The sequence below is a fragment of the Haemaphysalis longicornis genome, unplaced genomic scaffold (assembly GCF_048455015.1).
Source record: "Haemaphysalis longicornis isolate Haplotype H1 unplaced genomic scaffold, Haemaphysalis longicornis Haplotype H1 scaffold_14, whole genome shotgun sequence".
Taxonomy (NCBI): Eukaryota; Metazoa; Arthropoda; class Arachnida; order Ixodida; family Ixodidae; genus Haemaphysalis; species Haemaphysalis longicornis.
In genome coordinates this window covers 6,967,262-6,990,537 of record NW_027526245.1, presented here as the reverse complement: position 1 = coordinate 6,990,537, position 23,276 = coordinate 6,967,262, and positions in this window count along the sequence as shown.

The window sequence follows — 23,276 nt, the reverse complement described above, 5'->3', positions numbered from 1 at the left end:
GAAAAGTGTAGGCGTCCTTCTGTTGCTGTGTGCCACCAAACACCACGTATGTGCTTTTGTCAGGTGAAGGCTGCATCCCAGTGTGTTGGAGGGCGTCGGCGAGAGTGTCAAGTGCAGTTTGAATATGTACCTGCACTTGCTGTTGGGTCAGGTCTGTCTTACGGGGGTCAATCCAAATAGTAATGTCGTCGGCATATGTAGTACTTTGAATGTTGGGAATTTGTCGGAGTTGCCTGGCAATTTTTGACATTACGAGATTGAATAGAGTCGGAGATAAAATAGCGCCCTGCGGTACACCTCGGTGGTTGTGGAAGATGTGGGGATGCTCTTTACCCGTATGTATTTCAAACGTTCTGTTGCAGAGAAAGTTCTTGACAAAATTGGTGAGTCTGTGACCGATGTTAAGTTCTCCCATAATCGAAATGATGTAGGCGTGGGAAACTGTGTCGAATGCTTTCTTGAGGTCAATAGTAACAAGGACTCCTGGAGCTGTGTTAATATTCTTTCTCCATTTTTTTCTCTATCATTGGTCGTAATAAGAGCAGGCTGTCATGAGTGGTCAGACCGGGCCGGAACCCGGTTTGTGCAGGGTCGTAAATGGCGTCATTCGCTGTCTCGAGCAGGTAGGTGAGACGAGTAAGGATCATGCGCTCCATGAGTTTGCAAAGAGTGGATGTAAGTGAATGGGACGAAGGTTGGAAATTGAAGTAGGGGGTTTTTTAGGCTTTGGTATTGGGTGTACAACAGAGTGCTTCCATTCAACAGGGAGTATCCCAGATTCCCATATTGTGTTAATTTCCGCCAACAACTGTTCTTTAGATTTCTCACCAAGGTTACGGAGCATTTGCCAAGTAATTTTGTCCTTTCCAGGAGCGCTCTTGACATTAACAGCCTCAAGGGCTATATGCAGTTCTTGAATGGTGAAGAATGTGTCCTCAGGCTTCAGGTGATCACCGTACGTTGGGGCGTAGATAGTCGAGTCGTATACATTATCTTGGGGGAAGAATGTCTGGGCTGCAACTCGTTCCAGTTCGTCTTCGTCTATAGACTGAGCAAGTAGGATGTTTTGCGTGGTGTTAAGGGATTTTGTCGTACCAAAGAGAGCTTTGTAAGTGCGCCACAGCTTATAGGAACCGGTTCGTTCATTTAGGCTTGCGCAGTGGTCAAGCCAACGAGTTCTTCTGAGGTGCTTGGCGTACCGTCTGGCTTGTGCTGTTTTGTTCCGAACTTTGAGTAAGTCGTTGAATTGTTTTCCATTGCTGAGATATTGAAGGTGGAGGATCTCGCGGGTCGACCAAAGGTTGATCAAGTGTTTGTCAGGTGTCGGAGTGTCGTCCCGGAAGTCGAAATTTCTGGTGGCATGCTTAACAGCCCGAGCTATTTTAGTGGCTAACGGTAAAGTGTGCTCGTAGTCAGCAATGAGGGAGTGAAAGTGTTCCCAGTCTACCACTGTGCGACGCAATTTGCAACGAGAAGTTGAGTCTGCCAATGTTATCCATATGGGGTAGTGATCGGAACCCATAGGGTCTGCACCACAGCGCCATTCGCGAACTACACTGGTTGAGGCCCACGAGAGGTCGAGGGTAGTGTCCGTCTGATTTGCGTGAAGCCCGTGACGGGTGGGGTAGACGAGGTCGTTCTGAAGTTCGAGCCCTGCTCTGGTAGCGTTATCGACAAGTGCTTGGCCGCGAAGGTCCGTTGTATTGTGGTGCCAAGCTAGGTGTTTAGCGTTGAAATCTCCAACGAAGAGGAGTTTGTCATGCGGATATTGCTGGCGTAAATTAGGTAGCCAAGAATAATCAATGCCAGGAGTAGCTCGATAATTTGTTGTAGGGCGGGCGTAATGAGATTCTAAGAGGTATCTGGTCTTGTTAATAGTGCAGCGGACAGCAACTGTTTCCTGTATTTCCGTACAATAAGAAGAGGTATCAACTTGGGTGTGAGGTATGTCCTTCCTGATGAATATGGCGGCCTGTGCTTCTGTTTTGAATTGTCCCCCGCGTTGTTTGTGATGTATGGACGGCACAAAGTAGCCCTGATAACCTGCTATTTCTGGGGTCGTACCTCTCGTTTCCTGAAGCAGGAGTGCGAGGGGCTGACCTGTTGTCCGGAAAAGTTCCCCAAGCTCTGCGGCACTGTACTTCAGAGAACGGCAGTTCCATTGAAGAACGTCAGGGTGGGAATAAGGCTTAGACGAAGCCATGAGCTGTGGTTTCAGGGTTGTGACCAGTAGTCACGTCTAACTGCATGGCAATACGTTGTAGAGTCTTCTGAGTCTCAGTTAGCTGTTGCGCTATGTGTTGCATGCATTGCTGAAATGACTGCATGTCCTGGTGGCATTCGACTGGGAATGTTGCTGTCTCTTTTGTGTGTTTTTCTAACATGGGGAGAAATTTGTGATGACAAGGTAAATTAACTTGAAACTGTGGTTCGTCCGGCGAGGTATCATCCTGGCGACGAGAAGTGGCAGGGGAGGTGGTTTGTTGCTTTTGGAGAGTGTTGTTTGCTTGAGGCTTGCTTGATGCCTGCTTGAAGGAGAGATTCTGTCTGTGTGTCATAATGTGCTTCTTTATGTCATTCATTCGCTGCTCATGGTTGCGTTTGAGTAATAAAATTTGTTTCTGTAGAGCTGCCATCTCCTCAGCGAATTGTATCTCGGCTTTTTGACGTGCTTGTTGTAGTTCAGCAATTATGGGATCATCCTCGTAGCTGACGGTAGATTCGAGCGGCGTGAAATCTTGACTGAGATAGTTTATCTCTGAAGCTTTCGATGCAACGGGTAAGGGCGAGTCGCCGGGGTCTGTAAGTCGCCGTTGACGGTTGCCATTTTGGTAATGGTTTTGAAAGCGGTTTTTTTGCTGGCGTATTTTAAGCATTTCGACGAAGTTAGTGCGAGCTGGACAGTCTGGGCTAGTGGCGAGGTGTCCGTCTTTTTTACAATGCACACAGTGCTGCGCCTGTTCCTTATAAGGACACAGACCTGGAGAGTCCTTCAACTCGTGGTATCTACCACATTCGTTGCAGATAATAGTTGGGGAAGGACAGCTGCACGCCTTATGTCCTGGTTTGTGACAACGTGTGCAAATTAGTGACTTCGCCTGGTAAATTTGCACACGGCGTAAGAAACCGTGGTAAGTTACAAACCGTGGAACGACGTCAGAAGCGAAGTGGATAGCACAGTTCCATTATGACCCATGGGGCGTGCAGCGAGTATAGCGACGCCATCAGCTTTAAGAGCGCGCATGAGCGTATTGTTATCGGCTCCTGGGTCGCACTTATATATGACGCCGCGTGTAATGCCTCGGGTAGGAAGTTGATATACATGACCCGTAGACGCATTTCGGACGAAATAGGGATGACGCGTAATCGTAGAAGTCGCTCGGCATGTACAGAGTCGCATGTGGTCACAGTAATGCTATTGGAATTCTTATTAGTTGTCATGATAACATACTTGGTCAGTTGCGGGTCTCCGGCGAGGCGGTAGATCGCCTGTTGCAGGAGATGAACGGGTAATGTCATTACGTCTGTGTGCTCCATCAGTTGAATCTTTAAGACGTGTGTACCGAGCTCACGGCGTTCATCACTGACTCGTTTAGGTGAAGACACAGGTGGGACCGTTTTGTCCATCTGACGTTGCCGACGACTCCGTGGCTTCTCCCACACTCCGCTGACAGCCTCGAGGGTATCTTCGCGCGATGACCACGGCGCCTGAAGACCATCGATGTCGTTGCGTTGGCGCTTCGGGCTTGTGGAATTCGTGTAGTCTGAATTAGCATCGGCGATAACTTCCTTGCGCTGCTGTTCAGTGAGCCCCACATCCACGCTTGTGCCGGGGCCTGTTGTGGTTTCCATGGCTATATGGTCACCCGTCGGTGGGGCCTGGCGCTTGCGGCCTACGGAAATGCCATGTAGCGGGGTCGTCCCAGCTGTGGAGAGACGTACTGCGTCTGGTAGAAACACATCATGATGGACCGTAGCCAGGGCAGGCAGCAGTTCTTCAGGCGGGCGCTAAGCCTACAGCCCGGTTATCAGCAGCAGGCTGAATGCATAAAAATGCATTTAGGAGAAACCCGATGCCTTGAACGGAATTTCGGACATTCCCAAGAAAATTTAAGGTCGCCGCTTACGTGTTGTGGCGAAAGCTGCCATAAAATCTCGTAATTATAGTCGGAGCGACCGCGGCGAACCGCGATCACCTCCTCTTCCTCCTCGTCTTCCATCTAAAAACAAATAAATAATAACTAACTAACTAATAATAAATAAATAAATAAATAATAAATAAGTGTACATATAAATAAATAAGTAAATATATAAATATCACGCACCTTTCCGTTTTTTGACGACGATGGTTGAGAGCGAATCTGTCTCGTGACTGGTCATCGTCTTTTTTTAGAGAATGGGGTGCAGGGTTTTTCGATGTAATTTTACCCGTCCATGCAACACTATCCAAATCCGAATCGCTACGACTATGTTTGTGCTATCAAGCTTGTGCTACAGTCGTCGGCTTCATAACGCGAGGGACGCAGGTTCGATTCCCGCCACCGGAAGCGTTTTTTTTTCCACTAACCATTTTTGCGTCGCAGGCGCCATAAGTGAGAACGCTAAAGCTTCGCCTAGATGAATAAATAAATAACGACACTCCTTTGATAAAAAAGAATGACAGAGTGAATGCTAAAGGTACTTGCAATCTTCTGCAAGGGCGTCCATTCGATCGTAATGCATTCGTAGACCCAAACTCCAGAGAAAGACCGAAGCCAAGCGAGGATTTCTTGCGCACTAAGAGAACGAGTCCACGTACAAACTTCAATTCTACCGATACGTGAGTTATGAGTTAGAGGTGTTCTATTGCACCCCTTGTTGATGATCGCTGCGTGATTTATTTTTTAGAATTGTGCCTTTTTCGCGATTTTTATGTAACTGTTTTGACACAGTAAAAGCCTGATTGAGCGCTGGCGCAGTGTGTCCAGAGATACCAACAGCTTTTCGGAACTGTCAAATTGGATTTCCGCCTTGTTCCCGCCCTCTCGCACCAGCCTACAGTGCTCACTCCACCACGGCCTCCACTGGCTGGGCGGGGCGCGAGAGGCGTGAAGAATGGACTTGTAGCGCCCTCTGGTTAGCGCTCTTCGCCGGCGCTTTGGCGCCGGCTATGAAAGACGGGAATAAAGGGACGCGCGGTGCGTGCTTGGTGCACCAGCACGGCGCGGGCAGTTCGATTCCGAAAGCCTGCCACGCTGGTACTCTCTCTCTTGTGCTGCGCTGCGACCCCGCGGTTCCCGACAGTAGTGACTCCGGACTAAGACATGACCGACCCCCCAACCTCGCGCCCTCGGGCCCTCTTTTGCCTGACGCTTTCTCGCGGCCGCCGGACGTTGCAGTCATACACCTCCGTCTGCCCTCCTTCGTGCGCAAGAACCCACATGTTTGGTTCGCCCATACGAAGCCGTCTTCAATCTGCACCGCGTCCCGATTCGGCTCCTCCCCACGTCCTAGCCGTCGTTCGTCTTCCACGGGCGGTTCTTGCTCGCGCAGCCCTCGAAGCTTGTCTATCTGCTGGTACCATCGCACTTTCTAGAACCGCGCCTGTCACTGCACTTCCCCATGCAGCTGGCCGAGAAACACGACGCAAGATGACTGATGGCTGCATGTGACCTCGTCTTACAACCTGGCCGCCTTTTTCTGGTCACGGATCGCATTTCTGGTTTGCGCTTCCTTGTAGGCACGGGTGCTGAGGTCAGTGTATTACCAGCCACCAAGCATAAGCGTACTTCTAAGTCACCTGGGCCTACGCTTCTTGCAGCGAACTCTACCTCTATTGCCACGTATGGTCTGCGGTCCCTCACCCTCGACCTTGGTTTGCGGCGTGCCTTTCGGTAGGTCCTAATTTCATTTCATTTCGTTTCATTTATTTACTCTCAATGCACAAGGCGTTACAGAGAGGAGTGGTGAAAAAACAAAATCACAATCTGTACAAACAAATGGAGCATGTTTAAAAAGGGTATGCGTTCATGGTACTCTTGAAGTTGGCAGGGTCAGTGATTGATGCGATGGAAGCGGGAAGGTGATTCCAGTCTGAGCTTGTTCTGGGCACGAATGAATTAAAGTGAAGGTTTGTACGGCTGCTTGGAATTCCAACTTTGAAGTGGTGATCGCTGCGGGATGAAATGTAGGATGGCGGCAAAAAAAGTGAGTTACTCAGTGAGGGTATGGTATGGTACAACTTGTGGAAGAGGCACAGGTGCGAGATTTTGCGGCGAAGTGATAGGCTACGTAGATTTAAGGTTGACTTCATATGAGTTACGCTTGCTGTACGGGAATAATTGGACAAAATGAAGCGAGCGGCGCGATTTTGAATTGCTTTGAGGCTACTGATGGGAACGTTTACGTGTGGATCCCATACAGATAATGAATATTCGAGCTTAGGTCGCACTAATGTTTTATAGAGAAGAAGTTTCAGTTTCATCGGGGCAAGGGAGAAGTAACGGCGTAAAACACCAAGAGTTTGGTTAGCGCTGTTTATAATAACGTCAATGTGAGTCTGCCAGGAAAGTTTGTCAGAAATTGTAACGCCAAGGTACTTCTAAGTGCTAACTTTAGTAAGGGGGGAATAGTAAGGTATGTAGTTAGTTGAAATAATACATGTTCGACGTGAAACTCTCATTATCTTGCATTTAGTAACATTAATGTTCATTAGCCAAGTATCGCACCAGGATGAAACATTGTCTAAGTCACACTGAAGGGCAAGGTGGTCAGAAGGGGTTTTTTTTCGCGGTAAATAACACAATCATCGGCGAAAAGCTTTATAGAAGAAGAGATGTTATGTGGCAAGTCGTAATGTAAATTAAGAAGCCGGACATCACAACAGAAATGGCCGCAAAAGCCTTCGTTTCACCATGGGTTTGCCGTTTCGGCTGCCCCGGCATTGTTACTGTCGCGGAAGCTACCGCGAGTCACGGCCCGGAGCCCCAGACGGAGCGATACGTGTTTCTTTATTCGTTGTCCTCGAACAACTCCCGATGATGAACCTGGCGCGTGCTCACGCCCGCTTCGTCCATCTATTCTACATCCTCTTGCGGGCCCAAGATGATTAGGCGGCTGATTCTAACAGGTAAAGTTTTTGCACTGGACGGTTTATCGCGTGACCCGTTGCTGTCCGCACCGAGCACGCTCTAGCGACGCCGTCGACGCCGTGGTGCAGCATTGTCACTCGTCCCAGCTTCCACTGCATTGGCGGAGCGTTGTCGTCATGCACTATTATGACGTCGCCCACCTCCAGCTGCCGTGAAGTAGCCTGGGGACAGCTGTGAGCCGAACGCAGTAACAGCAAGTATGCGTTTCTCCATCTGCGCCACAACTCAGCCGTCAGCCTTTGACGGTAGCGTGCTCCTCGCCGTAGTTCAGCTGGGGTTGACGACGTCTCGGTCACCGCTAACTCTTGGGGCATGCACATCGCACGCCTACCTGTCAGGAAGTGGGAAGGCGTAAGTGGCACTCCTTCATCGGGGTGGTCTTCGACGTAGGTTAGAGGTCGGCGATTAATAACAGCTTCCGCTTCGCAAAGGGTGGTGGAAAGAGCTTCGGCAGTAAGGCTACTGCGCCCAAGGTAACGCTTGAGAACGTCCTTGGTAGAGCGAATGAGACGCTCCCACCAGCCACCCCACCAAGGGGTTCGCTCAACGATGAATTTCCACTGCACATTGAGCTCAGTCGCATATTCTTCAAGGGCTGACGCAGCGGTCTTAAATGCTCGAGCGCAACTATGAAACGACTGAGCGTTGTCAGAGTAAACAGTGTTCGTTATGCTGCGTCTTGACACGAACCGACGGAAAGCCAGTAGCGTGGTAGCCGCTGTCTTATCCGACGTCAGCTCCAAATGTATTTCACGAGTGACAGCACATGAAAATAATCAAATGTAGGCTTTTGCCGGAGGAGCTTTTCCACGCACGTAGAGTGGGCCACAGAAATCCAGGCCTACCACAGAGAACAGGTGTGCTGCCGCGATACTGTGGCTTGGCAATGGAGCAAACAGTGCAGTTTGGGCAGTCAGACTCCGGCGTCTGCACGTCAGACATTGGGCCAGCACCCTTTTGACAGTTTGGTGTCCCTTCACAATCCAGAACAGTTCTCGTGTCTCCGTGAGCGTGGCTTCGTCTCCACCGTGAAGAGTGTGGTGGTGGGCCGCCAAAACAATGAGGTACGTAAACTTGTGCCGCGCAGGTAGCAAAATCGTGTGCTTGACGTCGATGCTGCAATTCAATTGGTGTAATCGGCCTCCTACGCGGAGCAGAACTTCGCCATCTATGAAGGGTGAAAGTCAAAGCACCGCTGATGTAGAAGGAATGGTCTGACCGACTGACAGTGCGCGTACTTCAGTGCTGAAAAACTCCAGCTGTACGTGCCGCATCCAGTAGCGTTCAGCCTTCATTATCTCAGTTGCTATGAGGGCAGCGCTTGCTGATGGCCCTCGCCGCTGGGCATTTTTCAGAAAATGTAGAATCCAGGCCGTGACCCACAAAAGGCGCCTGAGGGTGCTGTTTTCTCTACGGTCAGTAGCTGTTCGTGCTTTGTGACATCGCAAGGGCAAATCAAAGTTTGCTGTGACACTGCGAGCTTCTTCGGGTCAACATGATCAATCTGCGTTTTAGGGAACTCCTGTTTCGGACCTAGGAGCCACGAAGGTCCGTGCCATCATTGGGTTGAGTGCAGAAGAGCCGCCGCCGATATACCTCGTGTGACTAAATCTGCCGGGTTGTCTTTCCCGCTGCAATGGTTCCAGTCTGTAGGAGCAGTTAGTCGTCGTATTTCGGCCACGCGGTGTTCTACAAACTGGTCACGCTTTGTGGCGGCGCTAGTATTCCAGTGCAGCGCGACAAGAGAGTCCGTCCACAAACTGACGGCGGAGTCTTCCAGAATTGCGGTTGTTTTGGCATAACGTACGAGTCGTGCTGCAATAACGCAGGCAAGAAGCTCTAGACGAGGCAGAGAGATGGGCTTGAGAGGAGCGACTAGGCTCTTGCTAATTAACAATCTGGTGTCATATAGGCCATTGCCACCCAGCTTTCGGACGGATAGAGAAACGCCGTAAGCTCGCGAGCTTGCATCGCAAAAAGCGTGGATCTCGATTGAACCTTCCATATCGAACGAGTGCGACAACATGAATGGTAGAACCTGGACTTCATTCAACTCTGTTAATTGGGCGCACCAACTGTTCCATCGCGCTTGTTCGTCATCTGGAAGGCGTTCATCTCATGAGCGGCTCTTTTTCCAGAGTTCCTGGAACACAAGCTTGGCCGTTAAGGTGAAGGGTGCAAGGTATCCCAGGCGATCATACATCCTCGCAAACGTCTGCAGCACGATGCGCTTGGTTGACGGATTGGCTGCCGAAAACTCGGATGCGTTTTTTGTCGATAGGTAAATGCAGTCTCAAGCACGCTCCCATGGGACTCTCAGCACCTTCATCCTGATTGCGTCTCCCGCTTGATTTTCGATTGCGACGTTGTCCCGCAAAAGCTGATGTCCGAGCTCCTCTGAGTTTGATGCCCATTTTCGTATCTCCATTCCGGCATCGGAGAATATTTTGCGAGCTTCCTCGTACACTTGAACTGCCTTTTCGACACTAGGTACACCAGTTATGAGGTCATCCACGTAGAATGCCCCTTCCAGCAGCGCTACTGTGTCCGGGTACTGCTCCCTACAGGCCTGCAGATGGTGGCGAATCGTGGCAGCCAGAAGGAATGGGCTGGATGACGCGCCAAACGGTACGCGGGTCATCCTCCAGGTGACAATGGGGGACGCCAGATTATCTCGCGTAGGCAGTCGTTCGAACCAGAGGAATCTCAACGCGTCGCGATCTTCTGGTCGAATCAGCAACTGCAGGTACGCCTTTTTTATGTCTGCGACGATGACAACAGGGTGACAACAAAAAGTCATGAGCAGCTGAACGACTTCGACCTAAGCTTCATGCCCTTGCAAAGGACGCCGTTTAGGGCATGGCTGGCCGGCTGTATGCGAAGAAGCGTCGAACACTACTCGGAGCTTTGTTGTCACTGCGTCCTTTCGGATGACGGCATGGTGGGGCATGTAATACAAATTGTCGCCTGGACGCTGCTGTTCCGCAACTCGTTCCGCATGGTGTTCTTCAAAACAGGCTCGAATTACCCCGTCATACTGCTCCAGAAACTCAGGTTGTTCCCGGAAACGGTTCAGTTGCGTTCGCAGATGGTGCTCCGCGAGCTGACGATTGTCGCTGCCAGGAGGTAAACCAGGAGCCTGGATCATAAGTGGTACCTGGTTGGCCTTCGATACGGGTGATGTTTCGCTCGAACGTTTCCATCGCGCTATCCTGCAACGACTTTTCGTGACTAGGGTCATCAATGCCAATGGCATCCAGCCGCCACATGGCGGACGCGTCTAAGTCCAAATGTCCGGGTGAGGTGCACGACAGGAACAAGGCACTGGTAAAAGGGCATGCGGTAGAAGCGAGCCTTCCTTGAACGGTCCAGCCTAGAACTGTTTCTACTGCTCTGACGTCTCCGTTGATTCTGTCCACCCTGCCCGTGGCCACCTTCCAGTAGGTGTCTGAACCAACCAGTACGCTGATTTCATTTGCCTTCTATGTGCTCCGATGGAAGGCGTCGGCTATGTCGTACCGCTTTTTTATAATGGTTTTTACGGTCGCGGTGTCGAGTTCCGGACTCGTAAGGGTGCAGATCTTCGGAACTTCTAAAGCTTCCAACACGACCAACCTTCCACGAGCTTGCCCGCGTAGCGTCACCTGTACTCTTCGGCACCGTAGAACCTTGGGTGACTTCGCAGTACCGAACGTTACTAAGGATAGGTCTTCCGTGCCGAGAACCGTGCATTTCAGGGCCCTAGCCGCGTCCTGGCGAATGAAGGTGCGTTGGCTGCCAGTGTTTAACAGCACTCGAACAACAAGGCGTCGCCGTACACCCTCTGCCAAGGCTCGGGCCGTCGGCAGCAACACTGACGTGGCCCCGGAGTGTCCGCTCGAAGCCGTCATGACAGCAGGTGCGCTTTCTCTAGCTTGTACCTGGCGTGTTGATCTGGGCGTGCTGCTGCCAGTGGGATTCAACAAGTCACACAGGGCGGTTAGGTGATGCTGATTGCAACTACTGCAGGTCAGGTTGCTGGAAGCTCTGCACGGACACGCCACATGGTTACGTCGGGCGCACCAAAAACAGCAATGAGCGTTGCGCATTCGCGTCCTCTTCTCGTTCGCCGACATGTCAACTAGGCAGTCCGCCACCTTGTGACCATGGCTGTCGCACAAGGGACACGCTAGTATTATTACGGACTCAGACTTCGCAGTCAAGGCCGACGCTGAGGGGACGGGTGCCTCCGGTTGTCCTGGAGAGATCAAGTCGGCATTTTGGACGGAGGCTGTCCTTGTCTTCCTTCCTCGCGAATTTCGATTTGAATTCTTCGGAATTCCATCAGCTCCTTTACCTGGCCAGCTCCTTGTTTCCGAGGTCGTGGATTCGTCCGTTAGCCCCTTGTCCGTCTCCTTAACCCTCTGCCGGTACATTAGAGTAAGGTCATTCGGCAGGCATCGGAGGAGCACACGGTTTAGGATTACGGCGTACTGCTCTCGCGAAACTCCCAAGGCTTCGAGGGCGCTAACACGGAATTGCACCTTGTCGTACATTTTGCGTAGCCTATCGATGTCCATTGAGCTTCTGATCGGCTTCGTTGCCATGCGTTGATCAATGTGCTCATTGATGAGCAAGTCTCGTCGGCCGAACCGCTGAACCAAGGTCTTCACCGCGAGATCGTAGTTCGTGTCAGCAAGCCGTATTCCCTCAACGGCTCGTTTGGCGTCGCCGATCAAGTATGTCAATAAGTACTTAAACTTCTCAATCCTCGGCAGCTCGGCATTTTCGTGGATCGTCACATTAAAATCACCCCAAAACGCTTGCCAGTCGGGCAGATTTCCCGAAAACGCTGGGATCTGGAGCTTGGGAAGCATAACCGTCCGATGACGTGAAGCATGCGTGTGACCGCCTGACCACCCGTGGGAGCAGTAACTGGAGCGGCTGTCCCTCCGCTGGCGCTGGAATCGGTCGCGCTGGGCACTTGCTGGGCGTTTCGTAGGACGAAGCGTGCTAGAGATACGGCGTAGGATATCTTGCGGGTATACTCTGCCGCTCCTTCGAGCTCCTGCTCCAGCCCGTCGTCATCCATGGCATCGGCGATTTTCTCGTTGAGGGCGGTGAGCTCAGGCTCTCGCTGTACGATGTACTCGACGTGGGAGCTCAAGGTTGCCGCGTCGGGAGATGGCTGCTGCAGCAGGTCATTCAGCTCGTTGATAGCTCGCGTGACTCCGCTCCGGACGACGCCATGAGCCTTCCAAACGCGGTCGATGAACGAAGCCTTGCGGGTGATGCTCCGAAGGGAGATTTCCCAGGTTGATCGGCACCAAAGATGTCGCGGAAGCTACCGCGAGTCACGGCCCAGAGCCTTAGACTGAGCGATACGTGTTTCTTTATTCGCTGTCTTCGAACAACTCCCGATGATGATCGTGGGGCGTGCTCACGCCCGCTGCGTCCTTCTTTTCTACAGTTACCATGGATTGAGGCAGGCAGTTTGAATGTACTCTGTTCACTTCCCTCAGCCGCTTGCTTGGCACTAAACACTGCCGCACCATGGCATACCACCCCTGTGCCAACGGCATCGTTGAGCGGCTCCATCGCCCGCTAAAAAGTGCTCTCACTACTCGCCTTGATCGGGAGCACTGGTTCGATCAACTTCCTGTAGTGCTACTTGGCCTGCGTGCCGTGCTTTGTCGCGACCTCGGCTGTTTAACTGCTGAACTTTCCTACGGCGCACACCTGCGGCTTCCTGGCGATTTGTTCGTCCCTACGGTCTCCTCGCCCCAGCCGCTTGTGTATTTCCAATGCCTCCAGGACGGCATGCAGCACTTGCGACCGGTCCCACCTTGGTCTTCTGATCACCGCATCTTTGTGCATCCCGACTTGGCGTCTTCGACACACGTTTTCCTCAAGCGGGACGCTGTAAAGGCGCCTCTTATCCCCTCCAACAATGAGCCGTACGTCGTCCTTTACAAGACCCAGAAGTCCGCCACCATCCTCTTGAATGGCCGCGAAGAAGTCGTCTCGTTGTACCGCCTCAAACCGGCCTACCTCGAGATGCCACCCGACGAACTCCGCGCAGACATCGCAGGCCTAAACACTCCACTGCTCGCCCCCAAAACCAACGCCCGCCTGCCTCGCCATCGCGTGACGTTCAACATTCCGCCTGGGCGGGGGATCCTGTAGCGCCCTCTGGTTGGCGCTTAGCCGGCGCCTTGGCGCCGGCTATGAAAGACGAGAATAAAGCGACGAACGGCGAGTGCTTGGTGCGCCAGCACGGCACGCGCAGTTCGATTCCGAAAGCCTGCCACGCTGGTACTCTCTTTTGCGCTGCGCTGCGACCCCGCGGTTCCCGACAGATTTTTCGGCGGTGTCGAGCATGTGCGTTTTGAGAAGTTGGGCTGCCTGTTCAACCTGGAAGTGTCTTATCGAAGAGTAGGGCAGTTAGGATGAATCTATAAATGGGTTTCAGTTACCCCTTGCTTCATTGAACCTGTTCTGGGAAGCTCAACTGCGTGGGCATTTTCCTTTTTATGTTAGTGAGGTGGATAAATGGTTAGTGACATATTGGTAAGTGCCCAAACCCCACTTGAGACGAGGAGAGAGAACTGCGGAGCCAATATCCAAGTTAAGAATATGAGCGTGTGTTGTGTCCTATAGTAAAGATCGTTTCCCCGAAGTCCGGTGTCGATCAGGAACCCAATCGCCCGGGCTCCGGTTGATTTGGCAGGAGGCTGGCAGGGCAATGGTGTTGAAGTTCTTGGAGATTGTGGTGGAAATGAAGAACTCGAGGCGTTGGGGTTGATTACGTGAAACGAAGAGTTTATATACAGCTATTTGCAGTACGAAAACTGGGTACATGAGAAATAAAAAGGAAAACTTTAAACTTTGGCTACACGTTAGCTCTGAGTGCGCACAGCTCACTCGAGCTCCTCAACTTAGTCTAACTCTCCTATTCTCGGAGCGCATACAAACCGCTAGAGAAACAACGGCCGAGACCCTGTCTCGCCGCAAGATCCGTCTAGTTGCCCGGTACGGCGCTGCACCCTAAACCTCCGACGCGATCTTAACCTCGACTAGGGGGCTCACAAATCCCAACATAGCATTAACGGTCGAGACTCCTTGTCCCGCCGGCAACTGCCAGCTCAGCGCTCAGACAAGAACGATTTCCAACGGCCGAGTTCGGCCTTATAAAACCTCGAGATCACCCTCTATCGGGAACGCCCCTGTAGCGTGCGTACTCGCGTATGGGAGTGCCAGAATTCACGTAGACAGCTGTCACTCAGCACGCCACGGAATATTCATTGAGGCGTCGCCACCTTCGGATCAACGGCACGCCCACAGACGAGCAGGTTTGTGCAACCCAGCGGGGTGAAAGCGAAAGACGGCAATAGTGCGTCATGCTGACCAGGGCGCGACAACAATGGAGACACGCCGGTAATCGCACCACCTCCGCGCGTCGAGCAGACGTTCCTGGAATCTGGCGGCGCTGTTTGCTTTCTCAATGGGGGATTATGCTTGAGGTATGCGGTGGGCCAGACGATCCGTCTCCCGTGCGCGCCGTGACAAATTAGCGACGGCAGCAGCGCAGTGTTGGCTGTGCTACGTCGCTAGACAGAGCGGCGGGTTCTCACGCGCAGGTAGGGCGCCTGGCCGCTAATCTCATAAGTGGACCTTACACCTATGATAACGTGTGTGGGCATCTTTTTGTTGAAAAGACTTGCTCAAGAAGATGTTAAAGACGTCTCTATCAGGTGGCCTCGGGCACCCGTGATAGCATATCTCCAAAGAAATTTGTGTGCATTAAGGTCGCCTGTGAGAATGTATGGTTATGGCAGCTGGTCAACCAGTGTCTTAAAGTCACAACTCGAAAGTGCAAGATCAGGATGAGTATATATGAAGCATACCGTTATCAACCTATAAATATTATTGTGCGAATTACTACACCCTCAAGGACAGTGTTCAAATTGACAGGGTGGGATGCTAATGACTTTCGCGCGATTATGGGCACACCACCGGAAGAGTGTGTGCAGCCATCACCGTCCTTTCTGAATAACATGTAACTATTCAAAAAATTTGTGAGTGGAATTCAATAGTGTTTTCTGTACACACATAACAATTGACTGATTAGCATGCAGTATTTCGTATACATCGTCAATATTTTTAAAAACCTCTCCTGTTCAAATGGATTATGTTTTCTCTTACCATTAGGAAGTGTTTGGAGCTACTGGAGTGTGTTGTTTATGTATCGTATTTCGGGGCTTGGACTCTCGGAGGCGGCTTTTTCGGACTCTCTAGAGGTTTGGATGCATGGACCTATTCCTTTGGCTGTGACGCAAACAGGAATTCTCCCACGTCCATCTCATCTTCGGATGTTCTAGGGGTGCCCGATAGGCGAGGCCCCCCGGACTTGGTTGCCATTCGGGCACCTTTTGTTTTCCGACCCGCTACCGCCGAAGGTGAAGGGATCACGGCTGGTGGCATGGGTGGTGCGTTAACGGTGGAAGCCGATGCGCGATCCCCGGTGTTCATATTATCCGCATGGTCCTGTAGAAGTAGGAAGGATGAGGAAGCAGGGCCGGAGGTTCATAGGTCCCGACAGTGGCTGTTGCCACCACAGGCGCTGCTGTCTCAGCGAGTAGTGCGGAGTCGGGCTGGGCTGCCTGAGGCAACCCAGGGGGTGGGGGCAAGACGAAGTCTAACTCGCGGTACTGTGTACTCGCCGAAACCAGACGCCGCTCCACCCCCGGCGAGCTACGTCGGCGTACCTCCCAAGGGGGAAAGAGGCCAACCACTTTCGCGCCTCTGGGAGGGAAATGTTCTGGTTGACGTTCAAGGCAATGATTTGTATCTCTTGTTTAAAATTTTCACAGCTCCTGGAACAGGTAGGGTGCGGTCCCTGGTTGTTCAAAAAGGTGAAATGCTGGGGTTTACAATTATCAGTTGGATGATCTTGGGCGCCACAATTTTTGCACATACGTTTACCAAAACAAAAGGTTGTGGTGTGCCCAAACCACTGACACTTGAACCAGCGGCATCGGTTCAGCACGTAGGTTCGGACCGGACATCTCGTGAAGCCTGCGTTTATCGAATCAGGAAGTGTTGAGCGGTCAAAGGTCAAGAATATGTTCGTTGGTATTACCTCGTCGTTTCGGCACAAGGTTTTTTACCTCACTGCCGTTACGCCCTGATCACGAAGGCCCTCGAGCAGATCGGCTTCGGTTTCACTTATAAGATCCTCATCAGAGATCACGCCCTGGGAGCTATTAAGGCTGCGATGGGGCGTGATCTTGATGTCAACATTGACCATGCACGTTTGTGCGAGAACGTTAGCAGACTCCTGTTTGTTGTCTACCTCAATCAGGAGTTATCCCATTTTCAGTTTCTTCGCCTTGTAGGACTTGTTGACAAGGCTTTCAAGATACTGGGAGATTACAAACACGAACTGCAAAGTGATTGGCTGTGTTTTATCAAGAAGCTCCATGATTAAAAAGCGCAAGACATAACCGAGCTTTGGGAGCAAGATCGAAGGCAAAGGAGGAAAATAAATTTCGGTGTGGCCCCTTTTCAGGTACCGATCGCGTTTCTTTTGGGGGGTGTAGAAAATGCTATATAGCACAGCATAGAAACAAGGAACGGGAGTACTTCGTTCGCACGGGTTACCCTGGCACCGAGAGAGGTCCCGGAGCTCCATGCCTGCTAAGCAAACAGGGAGCCATTCGCCGGAGCTTTACCTGGGCTCCGACGGGCACCGTTCGTGGTTCCACACCAACCACCCATAAACACATCGCCCCGGTTGGATACAGGTTATGTTTGCGGGCTAGGAGCCCACGGTGTCGCAAATACCGTCACCAAGATTACTCAAGATGCCCCGAGCGGGGCTCTCTACTGACCTGGACGCCACAGCCCGTTCCTTTCCTTATGCTGCACGCCGGCACGGCTCGACGTCCATGTCGTCATCCAAAGTCATGAAGGCGCCCTGTGTACTGGACTCTCTCGACTTGCATTTGGCATCCTTCCCCGTGCCCTCCGTTGTAGCCGCGACCGCGGAGGGCGTCAGGGGCGCCCCAGGTTGCTGAGGCGGGGCGGCGGCGGTGGAAACTGCCGCGGGTGCCTCCGTCTCCATCCCCTCCTTGCCCTCGCGTGTGCTTTAGGCTGGTGGAGAGCAAGCAGTGGATGCAGCGGCATCCCCAAATGACGTGGTTGCCATCACAGCCACTGTTGGCTCAGCGAGCGGTGCGGTGGCAGGTTGGGCTGCTTGAGGCAAACCGGTGGGCGGTGGGGGCGGGACAGAGTCCGACACTCGGTACTGGGTCCCCGCATACCAGACACCGCTCCGCCCCCCGGCGTGCAGCGTCACCAGACCACACTAGAGTGAAAGACACGAACCTCGTACGCGCCTTTCGGTAGGTGATGTTCTCTGTTGCCGTGATGTTGATGATTTTTCCCCACTTGAAAGTTTTCGCATTCCCGAGAGTATGCCACGTGCGGTCCACGGCAGTTAGGACAAATAAGTGTAGTGGACGTACAGTTATAACTGGGGTGGCCCCGTGCATAATACTTTGCACAGGTCGTTCTTCCACGGCAAGAATTATTACCTTGCGCGAACCGCTGGCACTTGAAGCAGCGACGGGGTTTGGTGTGTAGGGACGGTCTGCACATCGGAAAATGCCTGCATTGATGTATTCAGGAATCTTGGATCGATTGATGGTCAAGATTATGTGCATCGTTGGGATTACCTCATCATCTCTTCGGATAGGGATGCGCCTGACCACCATAAAACCCTGCTCTATCTGGCTTTCAGGCAGGTAGGCGTCAGTTTTGGTCACAGGTCTGGCTCACACATCCCACCCTGCGAGCTGTTCATGCTCCGGTGGCGTGTGACCCAGATGTCCAGGTCGAGAATGCGGGTTTGGACAAGAAGGTTGTCAGCCTGTTTTTTGTGTTAAACTCAACAAGGATTTCTCCCACCTTCTTTTTTTAGCCAGCCTTATACTTATCACCAAGAATTCTATGCAGGAACTTTGAAATGACGAATACAGACATCGACTCTACAGGTCTTGCTTATTCAGCTAACTCAATCACCAAAAAACGAGAGGATTTATTGAAATTGGAAACGATGGTTATTGAGAGTGGTGGAAAAGGTGCTTCGGTGCGGCCCCTTTTAGGGGTGCCGATTTTGTTTTGAGGGGGTTTTGAAGATACTTACAGAGTTTATTGGGAGCAGGCGATGGGGGTACTTTGTTCTCAAACCTTACTCTGATAACTTAAGAGGTCCCGGAGCTCTTTGCCTGGTAAACAGACTGGAAGCCCATCCGCCGGAGCTTGACCTGGGCTCCTACGGCGACATTTTGAGGTTTCTACTCTTCACCTTAAAACTGATTACCACGGTCGGTAACAGCGTGGGTATGGGGCCTCGTGGTCCGTGGTGTCTCCAATACTGTCACCAAGATAACTCAAGCTGCCCCGTGCGGGATCGGGGACAATATTAGAGACATGACTGTATAGGTATAGCATTGAAATAAATAAAAGCGCGTTGCAATATTGTGCTACCTCGCCCCTATTTGTTGTTGTTATCGTTGGATATAAACGTGTTCTACTGTTTTTTGCTAAAATCTCTCCCCAGTGCTAAGGATCTGTGGAGCAGAACAGAACAGAGAAACAAAGAGACAAAGAAAAAAAAGAAAGGAAGAAAGAAAGAAAGGAAGAAAGAAAGATGGAAAGAAAGAAAGAAAGAAAGAAAGAAAGAACGAGAGAAAGAAAGAAAGAAAAAAAAGAGAGAAAGAAAGAAAGAGAGAAAGGAAGGAAGGTACACCAACTCAAATAAAATGTCTTCGTCGTCGGAGAGGGTGCCCAGAGTGGCGGACGTTGCGAGAAGTGCCCTAATCAGGAACGGATGCCGCCTTCCACATTTCGCAGCTCCCTTGTTTAGTGTCGTAACTGCTTAGTAGTCGTTATACCGGCGAAACAGACCTTTATACGATAAAGTGGACGTGTAAGGAGCTTTGTGCGTCCCCTTCAGTGCGACGGCGCTATTGGAGTACTATAGTGGATACTTTTAACTCTTCCAGCGGGAATCAGACAACGCGCCTAGCAAGATTTTGGTATACAAGGAACCTACGGATTAGAAAAAAGTGACGCGACCACGGAAGTTTGCCCAAAGCACATCGCTCAAAACGACTGCTACGTCTCATGTCTGCACCCACTTGGTTCTTCTTGGTGATGCAGCCGCATTGCATGCAGGCGGCATTCTTCCTTTTGGTGTGCATCCCCCGTGTGCCCTACTTGAGCATTCACCTGGCCTTTTTATATATATCTGTTAGTTGCTAATATTGTAAAGGTATGTGTTATAAATAAAGCGTTGATCTTAATTAGTTTGGAAAATCGTTTTTTTTTGGGTTGCCGCTTGAAGCCGTGCCTTTAATCCGCATCTGCCTGGCCTCCTAGACCGCAGCTCGGTATACTGGACAAAACGACCTCAGAACTCAAAATAGACTGAAAAGTCCAAAAATAGCCAGAATTCAAATGAACTCCGAACTCACTCGTGCTCAGAATTTTCTCGCGCTCAGATGGACTAAGAAATTCATTAGCATTCGGAGTTTTAAAAGTCGCGCAAGCTAAAAATGACACAAATGCAAATTCGTGAGGTCGCACTCTTGCATTCGGTACGCTATGATACCTTAAGTCCTGTGTGGTCGAAAACAATGTTCGCTGTAGATTTAATGCACCTACACCTGCTGGTCATGATGATTGGCGGTGCTTGCAAGCAGTTGTACGCATATATTGCATACCAAACTTGATATAGGCTGCGTGTTCGTGTCCATGACAGAGGGGGTCCAGACTAGATGGTTTGCTTGGGCCCTGGGGAGAAACAAACATTGGAAGAGGGGACGTGCGCTTACTGCTCAGTTCATTTATATCGAATCTGTTAAGGCTTATTGTCCCGTGAATTCCGTCTCTGCAACCTGAAAAAGCACCTTGTGTAAGAGGGAAACGTCCCTACGATTTCTTCAAGCGCGAGGCGTTCATGGATATGCCTTTGTTTGTTTAATGCGTAGCATTTTTTGCTGATTAGCCCCCCCGCCAAGTAAGGGCCGTCCAACGACCTCACTTTCTACAAAAATGCAGATCCGATGCTGATTTACCCAGTCTGTCTCATAATGCGGTCGTTATTCTATCTAAATAGGCGTCGCCCAGTCAGTTCAGTTGACAACTTATTTCAAACTGCGGAGGGGACAGACACCGTCCTCTATTCCCCCTGGCGCTCACTCCTTCTTTTTGACTCCTAGCATATCAAACCGTTATGAGAAGCACGCGAACAACCAGCAAGCAAGTGCCACTGTGGGCTTTCCCTTCACTTCTCCCACCTTGTTCCAGGACCATCAAGAGGAAAAGGGGAGATAACCCGTTTTATGGCCTGACCACTAGATTATCATCCACACGTCCAGCCGCTGAAAACGCGGCTGAGCAAGTGCCGAGGTTGAAAGAAATTCAACAATAAGCTTAAAAATCTGACACCCTCCATCCACCCACCCCAACCGATCAGGCTGATAGCGAATGCCACCGTACACACACTTAACCTGAATTACGAGCCCAAAGACACGCGTGAAACTTAACAGCTACCCATAGCTTCCTCGTAGGCTACTCATGTGTACTCAGAACTCAAAATGGACCCGAACTCAAAATGTACTAAGAACTCAAAAACTCAGAACTGGTATGTACTCCGAAGACAAAGTCAACTGAAAATTTAAACTGAACTCAGACTCAAAGTGGAATCAAAACTGAAAATGTACCCTGAATTTAAAACGTACTCCAACTCAAAATAGACTCATAACTCAAAACTGACTCATAATTCAAAATGAACTGAAAGTCAAACTTCTGAGATCTCGAAACGTACTCAACACTCAAAATGAAGTCAAACTCAAATTGGTCTGTAAACTCAAAATGAACTCAAAACTCAAAATGTACCCAGAATTCAAAACTGAAGAAATACACAAAACGGAATCAAAACTGACTATGTACTCCGAACTCAAAATCAACTAAGAACTCAACTGTACTCAACACTCAATGGCACTCAGAACTCAGAATGGAGTCACAACTCACTCGGCCTCAGGTGTACTAAAACGTAGCCGGGCTGAAGTTCAATATGGCTCATTAAGCTCAAACTCACTAAAGCTCAAACTCATCATACCACTCTAGCCTCGCAATCAGTCAAACTCACGCATGAGTTTCAGTTTAAGTAAGTATGATTGAGTAGACTCATAAGTAAGTCTGCCGACATCTGGCTACCACCCGTATGAATGGCTGAATTAGGCAACACGTACAAATGACGAAAACAAACAATACTTGAATAAAACACGAGAATAAAACAGATTTCTTTTGCGTATTAGTGCAACACAATGGTAAATTATCAACAGATTAGTTTCAAATCAATCAAAGGACAATACTGCCAGATAAATTACAATGGTGATATCGAACAAACCAAAGGCAGGTATAACAGTGAGCCAAAAAATCCGGGCGGGATTGCAGAATTGCACGCAGTGACACCCTATGTACCAAGCTACTGAAACAATTGCTAATGCATCGTGGCATAGAAGTCTGTTTAAATTCTAAGACGATTGTCGGTCATTTCGCCGCTGGCGATGAAGCACCGATACTACCGAAATTTGGGAGCTGAGTGTCCATGGCTCTAATATACCCGAAGTTACCGTTTATCGCCACAATTCTAAATGCAACCCCAGGAGGGCGATGGAGCCCGCTACATTGCTGTCGCTGTTGGACAGCCCACAATACAGTAATGCCCGCTCATATCGAACACGGATATATCGCTGTATTGCCTATATCGAACCCTTGTATATTTCTGGTAAATATTAAATTCATTTAAATCTTTTTATATCGAACGTGATTTTGCTCACAATGCATATATCGACCTCCCCCGCGCGGGATTTTTCGCCCTCCTCATGCTTACGGCACGCTTTCTGCAATACATCGACGCGCAGCGGTGGCCGGCTAACGCGAGAGCTGGGGCGCGTCCAAACCGGCTGTGGCAGAGTTGACCAGCTCCACGCATGCATGCCTTTCGAGCCGAAAGCACCACATTGGGCGGTCCGCGCTGCGCGCACTGGATCGGTTCGCTGGGTTCGCCTTCATTCGCTTGTATCCATTCTTGTCTCCGCTCTGTCGAAGACGCTGAGGACTCCATACTGCTTCCGAGCACAAGCGAAGCAGTCGCTGTCGTGGCCCTGCTACAGCAATACTGCAGTGCCATTGAGAACAGCGGTCGTGTGCTCGTCGACTGTTTAGATACCGTGCAGCAAGCAGTCACCTGCAACGCGTTGCGCGCCAAGCAGCAGGCTACACTCACGCAGTTCTTCCACCCCAATAAATAACTGTTTTCTTTCAAAGAAGGTGTCCTATCAATAGTGAACTGCAGGGTGGTAAGAGCTCAGCGTGAGCTCGTGACTACGTCGGCAAGAACACAAGTCGCGATTTTTTTCCGAACGCTCATTTGCAGAGATTCTAGGCATACGCGGGTGCTCCGCTTATAAGAGCACAACGCGACTTGAATACGAGCGTAAACGCAACAAACAAAACCCCGAAAGTGTTCTTATGGCTCTGTTTCTTCCGACTAATATTTTTTTTGCAGTTTCCACTCTCACCAGACCATTATTCATGAGGCTACTTCGGAGCTGAAACCTAGCCCGAACAGTGGTGGTTAAAACCGTACGGCTTACCTGCAGGAGTGGATGAAAGCAGCAAGGAGCTGCTAGGACCTCTCTGACAGCCCCGTTGCACAAAAGCGCGGCCCTTCTCCGATTTATGGCTCGATGGAGAGGCAGCTCACCTTGAGCAAAATGTGATGCGGTTCCTAGGTCACAAGCGACATTTGCATGCACACAGCGACGATCTCGGCAATTTATCGCCCCAATCTTCGACAGCCCAATCAAGATAAGCACGCCGGATGAAACAATGCGCTTTTCCTCAACAAAACAACCCGAATCTTCATCTACGAATCTTCACACCGCAGAAAACGAAGCTTTGATGGTGTACCTGTTTTTGACGCCATTTTGAAGCTTTTATCTGATGTTGCCTGACGGGGCCGCGGAAAGTGAACTTGCGAATTGGCTGCACTGCCTGTTTCGTCGCGTTTCCTTGGTAGCATACCCA